Source organism: Haliotis asinina, chromosome 1, assembly GCF_037392515.1.
Source record: "Haliotis asinina isolate JCU_RB_2024 chromosome 1, JCU_Hal_asi_v2, whole genome shotgun sequence".
In the NCBI taxonomy this organism is placed as follows: domain Eukaryota; kingdom Metazoa; phylum Mollusca; class Gastropoda; order Lepetellida; family Haliotidae; genus Haliotis; species Haliotis asinina.
In genome coordinates this window covers 15,441,773-15,460,842 of record NC_090280.1, presented here as the reverse complement: position 1 = coordinate 15,460,842, position 19,070 = coordinate 15,441,773, and the positions used below count along the sequence as shown (strand labels likewise).

General features: G+C 40.9%; 1 pseudogene; it reads left to right on the top strand.

The window, feature by feature from the left end:
• Window positions 1–19,070, top strand: part of LOC137296871 (synaptogenesis protein syg-2-like) — a 115,204-nt pseudogene that overhangs the window by 26,836 nt on the left and 69,298 nt on the right.

Below are 19,070 nucleotides of genomic sequence, written 5' to 3'. Positions count from 1 at the left end.
ACACGAATTCAACGTTCTGTGTGGTGACACAGCAATCCTTGCATTTGCAAACTGACGAGCTTTAAGCAAATTAACAGCCTGTTGTTTTCTGGCACATTCCACAGCAAGGAACCTGTTCTAAGCCGAGTAACGTTTTTCACTTCGCCGCATATTCCTGCAATTGCTTTTGATATTGCAAAAGGGTTCAGTTTTAATGGTTGTCCTTCAATTCCCTGGACAACCAGGAAATGGGGCCAAGAATCTAAATTTGTTGTTTCTGATTCATCATCAGAAGACGAGACAGTTTCTAGGTCTACATGCTTTCTCTTGGATCTAGATCGAGAACCAGAGAGTTGTTGGGAAGCCATAATGAATGGATGTAGATTCGACATCCCTGCTCCCCACCCACCATGGAGTGTCAACAAGGACGGCGTTAAAGTGGAAACCAACGATGAAACACCAGGGTTACAGGGATGTTATACTCAAGCAATACAGACACAGGTAGCCAATACTGTCAAAAAGAATGTCAGGTTGGTTCCATCCATGACAATTTCTAAAGACAATTAGAACCTGGAGGTCAGTAATGCCAGATTGGCCCATGAGCCACCGCCTTCTGGCATAGTGCTCTAGGCAAAACAATATCATGAATAATTTGAATTTAGAATAACCAAGACCAGAAAAATAGATATGTGTATTAATACTAACTATGCACAGGGCCTGGTGTGACCAGCCGATTGATTGAATCGGGCCCATTCAACCACCCGTCTAGGTGAAGTCAGGGCCAAAGTGGTGTGTTGAGCAACAGGAACACGGTTGCAGGCCCCTATTGCCCTCAACCACCAGGATCCCCTCCTCCACCGACACAGGGCCGCAACCCACGGCCAACAGGTTGGTGGACCAAATATGCCCCCGGGTCCACAACGGGGTGTTGGCGAGCACTTGGCTCTTGGCGTTACCCAGCACCCACCACGAGGAGGTGGCTCGCCACGGGTGCCTTATTGTTAGAAATTCAAATGGATACACTAATGACATCTTTGTCGAATAGTTAACAGTAAATGTTTCGCAAAGCAAATAAGAAATATATTTTCATAATGAGCACACGAATTTGGTTATTACGTGAAAAATGTATATAAACTGAGAAAGAACAATCTAACTAGGATCTACCGATTATACCAAAATGTACATTGGTTGCAGTCAAATTTTCCGGTCTAAGATTGCAATGAAAGGCTGAGGGAGTATCAGTAATAAGCGTTTTCAGAGATCCATTTTTTAATTAGTATTACGATGTTTTATGTTTGTTTTTTTTTTGTTTTTTGGTGGTTTTTTTATATTTTGTATATTAATAGTTTATTGCAGTTGCAGAGATATCACTTCACGTTGGGATGTTTATCATAATTGTATAACACACACTCAGACACGATTCACGTCTATATTTCCATCACATTACATTATACCCATGAACAAAGGTGTTGTTTTGACACGTCAAGACACATAATGTGATACGTAGATCGTGTTTCCAGCATCGTGGAACAACATGACACAAGAGATGACGTCAGTAGCAACCACGTGCACAGTTCTGAACAAGTCGCGATCGGATCAGTGGTTTACCGAAGAGGGGAGATTCTGACTTTAATTGTAATGTAATGTCGTTGTGATTCTGAAGTCCTTTACTTCCATAAATAATATGTCAATTCAACTGAACATCATTTGTGAACTTTCAGTTTCTGCCCAGAACTATCAGCTGACCTCATCATGTGGAGGTTCTGTGAAGGCAGGAGGAAGCTGTACCCTGATGTGTTACACAGGAGAAGCCTCACGTACAGCCATGGTGTGGCAGAATGGGACATTATTCTACAGAGTAAATCAGGGTAGCTGCAGTTCCACCTCCATCCGGCACCCGTGGCGAGCCACCTCCTCGTGGTGGGTGCTGGGTAACGCCAAGAGCTCGCCAACACCCCCGTAGTGGACCCGGGGGGATATTTGGTCCACCAACCCGTTTGCCGTGGGTTGCGGCCCTGTGTCGGCGGAGGAGGGGATCCTGGTGGTTGAGGGCAATAGGGGCCTGCAATCGTGCTCCTGTTGCTCAAAACACCACTTTGGCCCTGACTTCGCCTAAACGGGTGGTCGAATGGGCCCGGTTCGACCAATCGGCTGGTCATGCCAAGCCCTGTGCATGGAGTATTGTTATATTTTTCAATGTACACATATCATTTAGAATTGTTATAACTTTGGACTTGGCTATATTATCTAAAACATTTTTGATTTTGACATATGTTGTTTGCCTAGAGTCCTATGCCAGAAGGCGGTGGCTCATGGGCCAATCTGGTGGAACTATTAATCTTTTTAATTTTTCTGCTGGAGTATATCATCCGGGTATCCTTGGTGCTGCAAGCTGGAGATCCGCTTGTTTTTAGCATTGTCCTTGTGATACTCCGTGGTGGGTGGGGAGCTCGGATGATGAAATCTGAACACTAAATATGGCTTATGAAATCCCCACAAAAAAAACCAAACGTCCTCTTGAAAATGATGTTGATGATAATGACCTTCGACCGTACAAATCAATTGAGTTTTGGCCACGCTTTCTTGTTATTGAATCTGCTGATAAAACGCCTCTAAAATTGAACCCGTTCGCAGTTGCCAAAGGTATTCAAGGTATTGCCGGGGAAGTTAAGAGCATTAAACGGTTACGTTCAGGTGCACTGCAGGTTGAGTGTGGGAAACGACAGCAGTCAGTCAATTTGATGAGCATAGAATCGTCTGTTGGAATTCCGGTTACTGTATCTGCTCATAAGACGTTAAACACGAGCAAAGGGATCATCAGAGACCGTGATCGGTTGTTTTCTGACATGACAGAACTTGACATCATGACTGAAATGAAAGATCAAGGTGTGCTCGACGTCAAACGCTTTTCAGTCTGTAAGAACAGTGAAAGTGTTCAAACCAATACTTATCTGTTCTCCTTTTCATCTCCGACAGCTCCAAAATCATTGAAGGCTGGTTACTGCAACATCAAGGTTGACGTGTACATTTCGAGCCCGCTGAGATGTTTTAAATGTCAGAAGTACGGCCATGGTGTAAATACTTGTACATTGTCCGTTGTGTGTGCCCACTGTGGTGAGAAGACACACACAACAGAAGATTGTACTAGTGACTTCAAAAAATGCACCAACTGCTCAGGCGACCATTCCTCATTTCCTAAAAATGTCCTGTTTGGAAAGAACAAATGGAAATAAATAAAATCAAATTCACTCAAAATATCTCTTTTTCTGAGGCCAAAAATATAGTAAAAAGATCTGATCTTCCAGAAAGTTATGCTGCGGTGGCAAAAACAACATTGGAGTCACGCTCCAAAATAACAAAATCATCCACAGACTGCCACACTACCTTGACTTGGGTCAACTGCGATTCTCCACAGCTTTTGTACCCTGCTATATCATCACAGACTGAGGAACCACCTCAAAGTCGTCTTCTGATCACAAATCATCATCATCTCAGTCACATTCAAGGTCTCAATCAACATCTGATCAAACGGTGAAAAGTAAACCGAAGCCAAGGCCTGATGCTTTGAAACAACACAGTAGCAGAGCTCTTAAGGGGTCACAAAATAAAATTCAATTGTACAATAAATATGGGTCTCTTGAAGATATGGACGTTTCTGAAAACGTCCATTCTAGGGCACATAGCTTGTCGCCCTCCAAAAGAGTGCGGGGTAGATCCCCAATAAATCCCCCCAAAAGATAGTTTATTCCAATAATATTGTACAGTGGAACTGCAGAGGATTGAGGACAAATTTACATGAATTACAGCTATTAGTCCAAGATTTTACACCTTCAGCGATATGTCTCCAGGAGACATATTTAAAACAAACAGATACATTTGACCTTCGTCATTTTAATGCATGTCATTGTTTTTCACCTCCGGGTGACAGGGCCACTGGTGGATCATCCATTCTAGTCAAACAAAACGTTATTCAAAGCCCTGTTTCACTTAATACTAATATGCAGGCTGTTGCAGTGAGAATTACTTTACATGTAGCGTTTACGCTATGCTCTCTTTATATTTCACCATCTTCGGCTTTTGCCAAAACCGATCTTCAAGCTCTATATGATCAGCTCCCGAAGCCCTGTATTATAATGGGAGATTTAAACGGGCACAACCCACTCTGGGGTAGTGTAAATACAAACACTAGAGGTAAATTGTTGGAGGACTTTTGTTCTGACAGTGACATGTATTTATAATGATGGCTCCAACACATATTTACACCCTGGTACAGGGACTTATTCTGCTCTTGACTTGTCATTGACAAATTCAGAACTATTAAATGAATTCGAATGGTCAGTCCACGATGACATCTGTGGAAGTGACCATTTTCCTACTATATTAAAAGCTGTAACTCCATCTGATGTTCCTCCATCATCAAGACGGAATTTTAAAAAGGCTAACTGGGCTTTATATGAAACACTGTGTGCTGAAAAACTAAAACCAGAACGTTTTATTGACGTTCCTGATGCTATTAAATCTTTTTCTGATGAACTGAATTCCATAGCTGATGAGTGTATACCAAAGTCCCCTGTAGTTCCACACATAAGAAAACCATGGTTCAACGATGAGTGCAAACAAGCTAGGAAGGCAAGGAAAAAGGCAGAACATTATTTCCGTCGCCATCGTATGGTGCATAATTTAAACAAATTTAAAATTTTAAATGCTAAAGCACGGCGTACTTTCAAACAGAACAAACGCCAATCTTGGCAAAATTATGTATCCAAAATAAATTCTCGGACACCCATGTCCAAGGTATGGAACATGGTCCAGAAAATGAAAGGTAAAGGTACTAAATCTACTGTCCATCATCTTAAACATGGAGATCAATTACTTACTGATAAATCAGATATTGCTAATAAACTGGGTGAAACCCTTTCTAAACACTCTTCCTCTTCAAATTATGTACCAAAATTTCAGCAATATCAAAAACAACAAGAAAAGAAAACTATTAATTTCAATTCTGATAATGGGGAAGATTATAATGAAACGTTTTCTATTCATGAACTCCATACTGCTCTTGATCAAGCTCATGACACTGCTACTGGAGCTGATAACATACATTATCAACTCCTGAAGCACTTACCGGAATCCTGCCTTGAAACTCTTCTCAATATTTTTGATGATATTTGGACATCGGGTAACTTTCCTCCTTCATGGCGTGACGCCATAGTAGTACCAATACCTAAACCTGGACGTGATCATACGGATCCGTCCAATTATCGACCTATTTCACTAACTAGCTGTGTTTGCAAGACCATGGAACGCATGATAAATAATCGACTTGTTTGGTACTTGGAAACAAATAATCTTATCAAAGATATACAATGTGGTTTCCGTAAAAACAGAAGTAATGTCGATCACTTAGTGCGACTGGAATCATTTGTGAAAAACGCACTCATTAATAAACAACATGCTGTGTCTATCTTTTTTGATCTTGAGAAGGCATATGACACAACCTGGAAATATGGCATTTTAAGAGATTTACATGATTTCGGTTTGCGAGGTCGTTTGCCTGAATTCATTGCTAAATTTTTAAATAACAGGCAATTTCAAGTCCGCGTGGGTTCTACCCTGTCTGATCATTATAATCAGGATCAGGGTGTTCCACAAGGCAGTATTTTGTCAGTCACTCTTTTTAGCGTCAAGATCAACAGTTTATCTAAAGTTGTAAACGATTTAATCGATGGATATTTATTTGTGGATGATTTTAATAATTCTTGCCGCGGTAAGAATATGCATACTATTGAACGGCAGCTGCAGCTGTGTTTAAACAAAATTGATAAATGGTGTCTTGAAAACGGTTTTAAATTTTCTAAATCAAAAATCAATTATATACACTTCTGTCGTAAATACAAACCCCATAAAGAACCAGAGTTATTTCTCAGTGGTACCCCCATCAAAGTCGTCAAGGAGGCCAAGTTCTTGGGATTTATTTTCGACTCACATTTGACCTTTTTGCCACATATTAAATCCCTTAAAGCCAAATGCCTGAAGGCACTCGACTTATTAAAGGTTGTTTCAAATTCAAAATGGGGAGGGGATCAATCTACCCTTCTTCACTTATATAGATCACTGATCCGATCTAAACTTGATTACGGCTCCATCGTATATGGTGGCGCTTGTCAAAGCAACCTAAAACTACTTGATCCTGTTCACCACCAAGGCCTAAGACTTTGTCTTGGTTCTTTTAGAACTTCTCCTATCGACAGTCTATACGTCGAAGTTGATGAGCCTTCTCTCAACTTACGTCGTATCAAACTATCTTTACAATACATTACAAAATTAGCTTCTAATGAGTCTAACCCCGCATTTAATTGTGTTTTTAATCCTCTCTATGAGGATTTGTACAACAAAAAGTATTCCCTTGTTCCGCCTCTTGGGCTGAGAATAAAGCCATTTCTTGCTGCTTCCAGCATTGAGCTGAACCATATAGCTCCTTCCCGTCTTCTTTCTTCTCCCCCTTGGCAGTTGGTTAGGCCACATGTTGACCTAACAATAACATCACTTAAAAAATCAGAAACGAATGAATTACAGTATAAACAAGAATATAATCAATTGAAACATAAATATAGCAATTATAAATCCTTATTTACAGATGGGTCCAAGGACGGTGGTGCAGTCGCTTGTGCCACTGTCACTGGATCCAGAACAATATCTTCTAGAATTCCAGATAATAGTTCTATTTTTACAGCTAAAGCTAACGCCATATTAACAGCTCTAAAATATATTCAAAGACTCCCTAAACGTAAACAATATATAATCTATTCTGATTCTCTTTCTTGCCTTCAAGCTATTAAAAATGTATCATGTAAACATCCACTTTTAATTGACATTATTGAATTGTATAATAATCTTGCTACTGGCCAGTACGACATCGTCTTCTGTTGGTTACCAAGCCACGTAGGCATTTCTGGTAACGCAATGGCTGATCGTGCTGACAAGGCAGCACTCAACAAATCTGTGACACCACTTCTTATTCCTTACAGTGATTACAAAGCCACCATTAGATCTTATATCCGTGGTCTGATGCAGAAGAAGTGGGACACCCAAGTAGGTATCAATAAATTACATGAAATAAAACCGTATATTGGTTACACCTACTTGGGTTGTCAGTCCAGATTTGAAGAGGTTATTTTAATACGATGTCGTATTGGCCACACTAGATATACTCATTCATACCTTTTAAAAGGTGAGGATCTTCCATTTTGTATCCCCTGTGATGAGAGAGTTACAGTCAAGCATATCCTGCTTGACTGTGTTGAATTCTCCATCACAAGGGATAAGTATTTTACAGTTAAAACAATTAAGGATCTTTTTACCAGCGTTAGGTATCATTTAATTATTGACTTTTTAAAAGAAATTGATTTTTTGGTTGAATTGTGAAATTATGTTGTGTAAATGGATGTATTTTAATTATTGGAAGTCTGGATTTGTACCTTGAATTGTTGGTGGCTGTACCCTCAAAGGGGGTTGAAGTATTGTAAAATTATTGTCCTCCTGAGAGGGTACGTAAGTCCAAAAACATTCACAGTAAATTTAAACTTTCCACTGTTCTTAGTCGTAGTATATCTGTATTTTTAATTTTTGGCTAGATATGTCTAAATTGCTAACAGCTGAGGGGATGATGTAAATCCGACTAGGCTCCATGCAGGTAGCAAAGGGGCACTGTAAGTCCCCATGGTCCCTAGTATGGTGATCTACCTTCAGTTGCTGGCAACCTATAGCCTGATTTTATACTGTATTGTCCGAATAGTGATATTAGTTTTAAACTACACTAGTTTTAATCTCATAGTGATATTAGTTTTAAACCACACTAGTTTTAATCTCATTTGTGATATTCTAGTTGTTTTACTGTCCTTCGCTGACAGGTTTTTATACAATACATGTATTTCATTTCAGTATTAAATGTTCTCGTCACGATATGGCTGAGACATTGCCGATGTGGCGTTAAATACTAACTCACTCACTCACTCCACCTCCATCCAGCTCCCAGCTGACTACACTACCTCCTGCCCCAGCTCCACCAACTACAGCCTTACCATCACCAACGCCATGTACGGCAGGGATAAACTCAGCTGGCGGTGTGACTTTCAGTTTGGAAGCAGAGCCAGTAACCAGATACAGATTAATATTCTTGGTAAGTCTGCCATGTTGACATTTGGTTCAAGAGTATGTGTGTGATGTGAATGCCCAGCAAAAACAAATCCCAACACTCACATTCTTTCTTCAGGGCACTATACAAGAACAAGAGATGGTAAGATGGTTAAATTGTTATTATTTCATTGCTGAGATCTGTGTGATATACTCGCTACACTGACAGTGCCACAATAAGCTCCATTAGGCTACATTACATCGCCTTTCCAAAACATGGGTATACCGAATGTCAGGTTACAATAAAATCGAAATTTCTCAGTTCAATATTGTGTATGGTCGCCTCGCGCATTCGCCATTATCAAACACCATCTCCTCATCGACTGACTGATGTTTGTGAACACGTGGTTGGGAATTCTGCGCCACTGCTCTTGCAAGGCGGCGCCAAGTTCTTGCAAATTCTGAGGCTGGTTCCTACGACCACGAAGCCTTCTCCCAAGTTCTCCCAAACGTGCTCTATTGGATTTAGGTCAGGGGACCTCGATGGCCAGTCCATGACGTTGATTCCAGTGTTTTGAAGGAAATTTCGTGTCAACATCGCAGTATACGGCCGAGCATTATCATGCTGAGACTGTAGACCTGGGACTTGAGCCGACATGAAAGGAACGAGTTCAGGATGAGCACCTGGTCGCGGTAAGCAGCAGCTGTGAGGTCGGGAACGGTTGTTCCCACAGAAAGCACCCCACACCATGCACCTTCTGGCCCCAAATCTGTCGACTCCCTGTACACAACATGGGGGCATACTGTTCACGACGTCGTCTCCAGACTCTATGACTGTCCTCCGCGAATCTGAGGGTAAACCTGGATTTATCGCTGAAGATGACTCAACTCCAGTCTCTCTGGGTCCAGCAGGCGTTGACGTTGAAGAAACAGCGTCAGTATTGGCCCCTGATATGGACGTCGAGAATGGAGACTGGCAGCCCGCAATGGACGGTCTGTGAGGACAGTCGACCTCTAAACATCCCATCCCTGGTTCGTGTAGCCGGCAGGAATCTGTCACATAGGTAACGTAGGGCGATTTCACGACCTTCTGCTCGTGACGTCACACGTGGACGACCCGACCTTGGGCGACCAGATGTGGTGCCAGTTCGTTGTAGACGACCTCGCAAGTCATACACAGTACCACGGCTCCATCCCATTGCTCTTGCGAAGTCAGTAACTGATCTTCCCGTTTGCAACATGCCAATGGCACGTTCACGTTGCCCATTTGATAATCATGACACTTAAAGCACCGTTAGAACTCGGATTTTTTTTTCAATTCTGGAGGCCAATGCAAACACGTGCACATGAAGAAAACTTCGAATCGAAGATCATGTGATCGACTGCACGTGCAAAACCTAATTTGGCACTGACGTCAGTTTCACGACGAATGGATGGGTTTGAGTTGGTTTTGCCAACTTTTTTTTTTATGGAGCCGAAAGATAGGGATCACATTTCGGATAGATAGATGTATCATCAGAGAGAAATTAGTCATTCATTCATTTCAAAAATGACATTGAGAATTTTTTTTCTTTTTACTCAGTATATGTTTAAGTTACTTTTATTTGCACTTGTGTATATGGAATGACCACATGACCTTAATTCAGCGTCGTCCAACATGATCACATCACACTGTATTTGTTCTGTTATTGCAACTTCCTCTGACCAACATTACCATCTCTAAAAATAATGCATAAACCGACTGTGTCTCCAAACGACTGCCGTTTTACACGGATGCATTGTTATTTGTAAAGCTACCCCCCTGTTTCTCTGACCAGTATTACCATCACTAAACCTCCTGTATCTGATATCATACTTCACAAATATGTTTAGTCCTGTTTTTCTAGCCAGTCATACCATCATTTGACGCTATTTCATGTAGACAGCATACTTCATAAAGTGGTGTTATTATTTCAGTTCCTCTGAACAATGTTACCCTTACTAGAAGTACTACATCTGTCACCTGCGTCGCAGTCTCCAATCCACCACCGTCCATGACGTTGTACAAAGACGGGACCAGTGTGGACACCAGCCCAGCAGCGGTAGAGGGATACACTGGCTGGACAGCCACCATCAACTACCAGCTGACAGGCAACAGTAGGAACTCCCTGTACTACTGCCAGGCATCAAACACACAGTCTACCGTCAACTCTACTTATTCCTTTCCTGACAGTAAGCACATGCATCGATATGTCCTGAAATGTCATGCATGCTGTTGGCATGCTTGTTGTATCCCCGACGATTCTGACCGGTACGTATGATATCCCGTTTCCATATTCCCTTTCAATACAGTTGCTGTCAAGAGTGTGTCACTGACAAACATCACGTCTGATAATCAGAAAGTTGGAGCTGCTGAAAGTCAACCCCTGGCCTTGACTTGTGTGACCTCTGCCAGTTACCCTGCTGCCACAATCACGTGGTACAAGAACAGTGTTCTGTTGCCAAGTAGAATATCCATTGGTCACACATCCCAGTCAGGTGTTGTCCAGACCACCAGTACAGTGACCTTCAACCCTGTCAGAGGTGATCTTGGTCATACAATCTACTGTAGGGCCGCCAACATCCACAACGACGCCCCAGTGGAGTCTGACAGAGCTCGGATAGAAGTGTAGTGTGAGTTGTATGTTAGGTACTCGTTTAGTTCATATCGCAGCTGCCAAATTGCCAAATTGTAAATACAATGCTTGTCTGATTGCCACACTGAGTAAACAGAGCTGAGTAACATGACACCTATGATAAATTAAGAAGATCAAATATATTTTGATTATACATTGCGAGAGTCATTACAATTGGTACTTATATTATGTCAGTGTGCATGTATACATATAACACACTATCAATACTAATGCAGTATGAGGTCCAGATATCACCGCTGTCATAGATTATTGTTCTGTATTGCAGTCGGTCCAGAACAGGTTGATGTCACAAAACCAATCAACTCTGTAGCTGTAGAGAACAGAAATATAACCTTGACATGTACTGCCCCTGCTTATCCCAACGTGACCTTCACCTGGCACTACAGTGATGGAACAGCTATAGGTGGCCACATCGGGCCAGTGACAGGATCTTCTACTTGGTGGTACCAGATTCCCACCTTCAGGCCAAATAAGGAGAAGACTACTGTGAGATGTCAGGCCAGAAACACACGGACACCCACAGCTAAGACTGGTTCTGTGTCACTTGATGTCAAATGTGAGGATTCACAAGTAATCCCAGTATTCCCTGCAAAGTAAAGTATAACGTCTCGACAGGATGATTTGTCAGTGTTTACTTTTTGTTTTCTCTCTGCCATTTCTTGTATATCCTCATTCTGTTGTGATGTGCATTGAAAGACTTTCTGGAATATGCAGACAAATTTAAACCGAGTTGCTTAGGCGAGTTATATACAAAGAAGAGTGTCACTCTTGGATACATTGACTTTGTGTATGCTATCAGATGAAGGGATTTCTATGGGTGTGGAAAAGCGCAATAATTATTTTGAGCTTTGATCATAGTCTGTGCAGTAACATCTGTACTTCAAGTGTTTGTCTTGATACTTGCTGTCTTGGTTGCTTCTGTTTCAGACCCCCCGCCTCTTCCTCCCTCCATCACACAGTTTCCGGCTCTGATGTTTGAGGGAGAACAACAGACAATCAGCTGCTCGGTGACAGGAGGAAATCCTCTTCCTACGATCACATGGTCCTGTCCTGGCACTGGGTCAGCATCGGTCAGTGACAGTGGTCAGACCAGGACATCTGCTCTCTCCTTCACCGTTAGTAGGAGTCAACATAGTCAGCAGTGTGAGTGTCTGGGGGCGTGGCAGTATGGAGGATACAACTACACTGATGTTAGGACATTCAACATCAGCTGTAAGTACCGTTAACTTTATGTGGAGGGACTGACAGGTACGGAGAGTAAAGTGCTAACAGCGACACTTGTCAAGGATAAAACCTGTCTTTTATGATGGACCCTTCACGTTTTGGCCAAGCCGTGGATTTACAGGAACCGGCCGCGATTGCCAAAAGCACCATAACATCTCCTAAATAGAAGGCGATTTACACTTGCTATGTTTCGATCCTTTTTTCTTTTGAATGAAAAATCAGTATTGGTTGAGATTTCTTTGTTTCTTATCTTCAACTGTGCGATCTTTTCTCTGATAGCAAGCTTATGATATAATAAAATGTAACTGAGCATTCTTACTGCAAGCTAAATTTCTCTGCATAACAAAATTTTTCACTTTCTGTTGAAAGATGCATTACTGCTTTAGAACTGATATCATGTAATGGCCATTTATACTGTAGGTCACACTAGCACGCAGCCACCTAAAGAAGAATATAACAGAACAGGTTTAATAGCTGGAACAGCAATAGGAACTCTATTACTTACCTTGCTGATTGAAGAATTAGTTCTAACGGTACTCTACCGAAAGGGGTTCAGGTTTGGAAAAGTCTTAAAAGGTAAATATCAAAAGCATTGGGTGTACAATCATGTCGTGTCGTGGAGATAATTACAGAAGGGATATTTCAGTGCAATTTAAACTGATTTTAACTTGTAAAGGTAAGTGATATTTACGAACCAAAAAGTTTTTCATCAATCACTACTTATATGCATTGTGTTATTTATTCATTCGCTATCCTTTGTACATTTCATTGTTCATTTGCAACGTTTCCAAAATGCCAAATATGTCTGTTGTGATACTCATACTACGAGGTATGATTTATGTATTCTCTTCTTTCAGGATCTGCTACACCAAAAAGGTAGGCTAAGCATGTAAATAAAGCCTTTTAAAATAATTTGCTTTGAAACAAGGCAAACTGCTATTTATAAACAACAGCGTTTGTAATGTGTCTCTTTCCCTAGGATGTTGAACACTTGACCTTACTTACCTTTGCAGCACTAGAAATCCTGAAGCTGAAGAAATGGAAAACACAGGATATTCATCCCTGGGTAGGTTACACATATCGAGTCAGAATCATCCCAACCTATCTCTGCAATGATGCTGGTAATTTTAATTTTGTATATGTCGATTTCTTTCAGATCACATTAACAGTCCAGCTGAGTCAAACATGGACACAGAACGACAACATTACACACAGCTGAAAGTTTATGAGAATACTAACGGTAGATGGATAGAACTTCTTATATTACTGCAGAGCTTATTCATAACTGAAGTGAAGGCATGCTGTATTGCAGGTTTTACCTTTATCATTCTGAATGGAATGGTATGCAATGTATGAAGTGTTCTTAGAAAATGTGTATCGAGGTTTTCAGTTGAGGCGAAAGCCGAGACAAGTGCCTACGAAGACGTGATCGAGACGCCTTCTGTACCATACGAGTCCACCAGGGCATCTCCATAGCAGAACCACGACACTTAACATTGAGGTAGCCACTACTGAGGTTATCTGCAGTCCTGAAAAGAGGAAAGTTGCAACAATGAACTATACACAACGAGCAGTGTTGCTTCCAACGGATACCTAAGCTCCCATGTTTGTTAATATTTCAAATATAGAATGCATTATTTTCAGTAGGGCATTCTGTAATAATGTGACACATTTAACTGATAATCCGTTTTCAGGTCCCCGCAATGAGAAAGCGGATCGTAACACGCGGATCAAATGCGTAACTCCATTTTGTCCACAGAGAAGGTCATTTTGTAATGTGCTTAGATCTAGAACAGATGACTTCATGTGATGAGATATAAATGAAGGATTGACCCAATATATCTTTCTCTTTACAATCTAAAATGCAAGCGCCCTTACCTTACTTTGATCCAGTTGTAGAGTTTAAACAAAACAATTGTTTATGTCACATGACACATGCATGGAATCTGGGAGGTTTACACTCCCTCCCTTGCACTACCTTATGTTCACCTCGAGGGTATACTTTATAGTGTTTATCATGTTTGTTGTGTCTGTAATACGATTTCATTAGAGGAAAGTCAAGGCCTAGGCACGATGTGGAAAGCCCATTCTGACGTCCTCCACCGTGATATTGCTGGAATATTAAGCGGCGTAAAACCCAAACTCAGTCTGCCAATATCGCAGTTGTTTCCACTTCTACACTATCCACTTCCACTTTCGTATGAGAGCATGCAACCATGATGCTGGTCAGATATGAAGCGGACTTTGATCTCACTGGAAGGAAACATTGAACAATATCAATATGAGAACGAATATATTCAAATACTGGACCTAAAGAGGTACACTGACATATTGTTTGTTTGCATCACAATTTAATCACATTGAGTATTATATTCATAGACAATATACTTTGTTTCCCCGTTTCAACATTTCTATGTTTGGGTCATGCTTATTGCCAGCCACTATTCTGTCCGAATCTCAACATTTTGCTAAGTATGCATTTCGTATTATTACCGTCTCATGAAGGGTAGAAAGAGTATTCCGATGTCCACTGCAATAGAACACGATCTGCATAGAGACATTACCTGCTATGTAAACATTTCTACATGAAAATATTATTAGTAATATCTTACAGAAATTAATATTGTGAACCAATAGTGTTTTCCACAATCTGATTGGGCAGAATGTTGAACGCGAACCTTTTTCTTAAATTACGCCTAGTATATTAACCTACATCCTCTCCACTGTATCAGTAGTCTTGGCGAATATAAAGTGTTGCAAAGGGTCTAATTGCAGCTGGTGTCCGACGTCATTGCGCACTTTGTGGTAAATTGCCAAAGTTGCCTAATTGCTAAGGTGACAAGTACAGGCTATCATCAGCTCTACGGAGAAACTGCGGAGGGTGATAAGCCCTTTTCCCTTTGTCATTGGGCTACCTTATTCCCATTGATGTGACGCGTGATATTTGAGAAGAGGACGGCGACGCATCACTGCTCGACTGGATTAAATGTCATTGCATTAAAGGGGCACTGATGCGGAGCAATTTCCGTGGACTGGTGTAAACTGTTGTTATTGTTTTCATCCCGTGAGTACCCAGATGATATCCCGGAATTCGTGATTGGTTCGTGACCTCTGCTGCGCAGGTCTGTATGCGCAATTGAGAGTGTAATTATAGACAGACTAACTAAGGTGAAGTCATTTTTATTTCATTACAAATGTATTATGAAAACAAATGAACTACTTTGAAGGTTAATCGTCTGCCATTGGTAGAAATGGTAAAAAACTATTAGGACGGAAAAATAACGAAGCCAATGTACGCCTCTGTATTTTGTCTCATAACCCTAATTAGTTTATTGTCAGATTTGTATGATTTTAAACATTATCAAAAGAACACACGGTCTGCTTATACTTATAGTAAATTTCCAACATGACAGCAACATTTATACATTGTATAGATTGCCAATGTGGATCATATTTCACACACATACGGGATCTAGTGTGTTTTCTGTCATATAGATTCTGCTGAATGCTCCAACAAACAATTTAAAACAAAATGAAAATAATGAATGTGAAAATAATTGTATAGCAACAATGTCAGGCTGCTACCTTGTTCAAGAATGTATCCATCAATATCCACATAAAAGAACGATATTCCATTCATCTGCTGCTGGTAAATAACCCTGCTATATGCCGTGTGTCTTACAACAGTCTAATGTGCGAAAAAGACACACATCGTTTCACGTCTTTCACATTGGTCAAAACCTGAAAAACCTCTCATTGGTCACCCAAGATAGCACACCTGGCAACTAATTGTATGATGTCCGCCATCCCAAGTAATTTAGTTAACCATTAATGAGCAATCAATCAATTAATTTATAATGTTGGTTATTTACTCCAGACAGCAGAAATGCCAAATGGGAAACTTTGTTGAGTAACCTGAGTGTTGTTCCTACTAATTATACCTGTTATAAATCCATTAACTGACCATCCAGAGAATGACGACAAATAACACGTGTAGGTTTACACCATCAAACGAGAGTTACAGCAAGGAAGATGTAATCTCTGAGTCGCATGCAACCTGAATACACTTTTGGGCCGAAACTGTTCTGAGGATAGCAACGGAATTTCGCTACATAAGGAATACATTCAGGCTTTCGTTCGTAATTAGTAATTGGTTTCGTAATTAGACCGTTGGCGAGAAACATTATTCGCTCAGCACCAGTGCCCCTTTAAACAACATGACAATTAAATAAAAAATATAGGGCCAGTTAATGGCATCTTGATCCGAGGCCCTGTGCACAGTTTGTCAATTCCCACATCTGTATCACAGTAGGAGGCAAACACTATTTGTGTCGACATAATGTGACAACATTGACGAAATATTGTCGTGGAGCATGTACCATAGACTACTTAGAAATATTTTGTGTACGTAACCAGAGAACAATTGAATAAATCAGCATAATGAGGGCACGGAAGCGAGAAGCTAAAGTGAATAAATAAACATTTCCCAATTGTGTTCCAGATTATTTTATTTCTTTGGTGACACAGACGGAAATTGTAAGAAGTGATACAGATATGTTTGATCAGACCCATGAACATCGATAGTATATATTTATATTAATGGTGCATGTTATCGTTTTTCTATGTTCGTTTTTGATAAATAAGTGGAAGTATACTGGAGTAAATGAATTTTCGTAACCTCTGTTTGAGTGCTGTCGTCAGTTATGCTTTGTTGTTAACGCAATCACATATTCGCTTATATAGTGGTCCTCAGCACTACATCCCTGTACATACGTTCCTGAGGACAATATTTACTAATGCTAACATTCTTCACCTTCAATACCTAGATATTACGTGTGTCGTTGTTGTTGTTGTTGTCGTCGTGGTCGTGGTTGTTGTTGTTGTTGTTGTTGTTGTTGAAAGACAGAACAGCTCCATGGGACAGATGAATTTTCAGATGTTAAACTGTTGTACTTCAAGACAGTCGTCAAATTGTTTCTGTTCTGTAAGGGACAGGTCGTTGAAGAAACTTGGAACTGAAACGCCTGTTGGCATTACAAGTGGTACTTTTACTCACAAGCAGACTTGTTTTTATGTTGTCACTGCATAGCTGATCATGGCCTCTGTATAACACTCTAAACGTGGAGATTTCCAAATCTAATACCCTGGGAGGGTACGTAATTCCCATAGCTTTCAAAGGGAAATTTCAGCTTACCAATATTTTAAACATAGTATTTTGGTCATTTGAAATTTCGGCTACACTTTCCTACAAACAACAGTGGCTGAGAGGATGGCGTAAATCGAGCAAGGGTCCATGCAGCTAGCAAAAGTAATGTAAATCCCCTTGGTCCCTTGTATTGTGATTTACCTTCAGTTGTTGGTGATCTATTGCCCATTTCTATATTATGTATTGTACAAATTGTGCTGTTAGTTTTAACTTCATGTGTTAGTTGTAAATTCGAATTGTGATACTCTAGTTATTTTACCGCACTTTGACGACAGGTGTTTAGAATATATGAATATTCATTTATAATCATATTTGCTCTCGTCACGACATGGCTGAAATATTGCCGATGTGATGTTAAATTATAATTCATTCATTCACTCACTCACTCACCCAAATCTAATACTCGTACAATGAATCAGAGTTTCAATATGTACACACGTATATATACCGTGGCCTGCCTGTCAGCTACCCGGAAGTAAATTGATATTACCAGGTCTACATATACTGCCGCTGTCTGTGCATGTCAGTGGGGTTGCAAGGTTTAGTCAGTGAAATGAGTCCATGTGTGTTTCTGGGGTTAATTTCCACTACTTTTTTCTGCTAGATACAACCCGGATACATCTTTGTGGTGTGGTGAACAGTCTTCCCTGAACAGATCGCTGCTTTCATTGTTTAAAGTTACCTCCCTTCGTAATCTGCCCAAAGAGTTTTCCCCGCGATAAGGATTCAAAGATCTGCACAGTGCCTCTTCTAAAATAAGCCGACGGCCAATTTTGTGCCTGGGTGATATTCAGTGCGATACTAAACCCAATTCAGTCCTCTAATTTTCGGTGAAGTGAAAACAGATCAATATTTCTCTGCTATACTTCTCGGTGAAATCAAACTTAAAGACCAGCCGTAACTAAAATAGTAATGAAATAGTGAGGAATAAATAAATACATGTAATTGGAGTCACAGACAGAATCCTTCGAAATCTGTGATATTGTGTTTATGGAAGATCAGCTTCTTTATTAGCGACGGTTAGGTGTATCTCCCTATGCCGTTTCCAAGCAGGGTGGGAGCGGTGTGATAGCCAAGTGGTTAAAGCGTTCGCTGGTCACGCAGAAGCCGCGGGTTCTATTACCCACATGAATACCCTGGGGTTCAATGCTCTTGCGACAGTTGACAATCAAAGGTATGCCCAGACTTACTGAGGCTCGGCACATTGGTCATTGGGAAGCTGAGGAGTCTCAGTCTGCGATTGCAAGGCAAAAATATGTGTGTCACAGAGTACAGTAACAAGACTTTGGCATTGCTACCAGCAGCAAGGGCTAACACGTGATCGCCTCAGGTCACGTTACATGCTGCGACGTCCCCACTGAAGAGCACATGTATATCGTAACGGACGCTACGCTGCAAATTGCGTACAGGAAGTGAACAGATTTGGTGGTGATAGTGTCATGGTTTGGGCTGGCATCTTAAACAGTGGCAGGACAGGTCTCATTCCGGTCCAGGGTAATTTGATTTCATCGACGTTACCGTGATGAAATCATTAGGCCTCGTGTCCTTCCTTTCATGAACCGTCAGTGTCATTTTGTGGGTGGTGAAGTGTCAGTTTCAGCATCGCCTGTACACTACATGCAGCGATCACTTTGACTGCAACGTTCATTAAAGATCCTGCTTCCTTCCAGACAGGCAGCTCATGGTCAGGTATCTGTGACACACCTGTGTCAGGATACAGTGTGAGTCTCAGCAGTACATACAGGATCATGCCAAACATCGCATCGCCAGATTCCACCAGAGACATGGACATATAGCGTCGGTGACGTATCTTCCCAAAAATTAACGATCATGTAAAACAGAATAAACGTGTA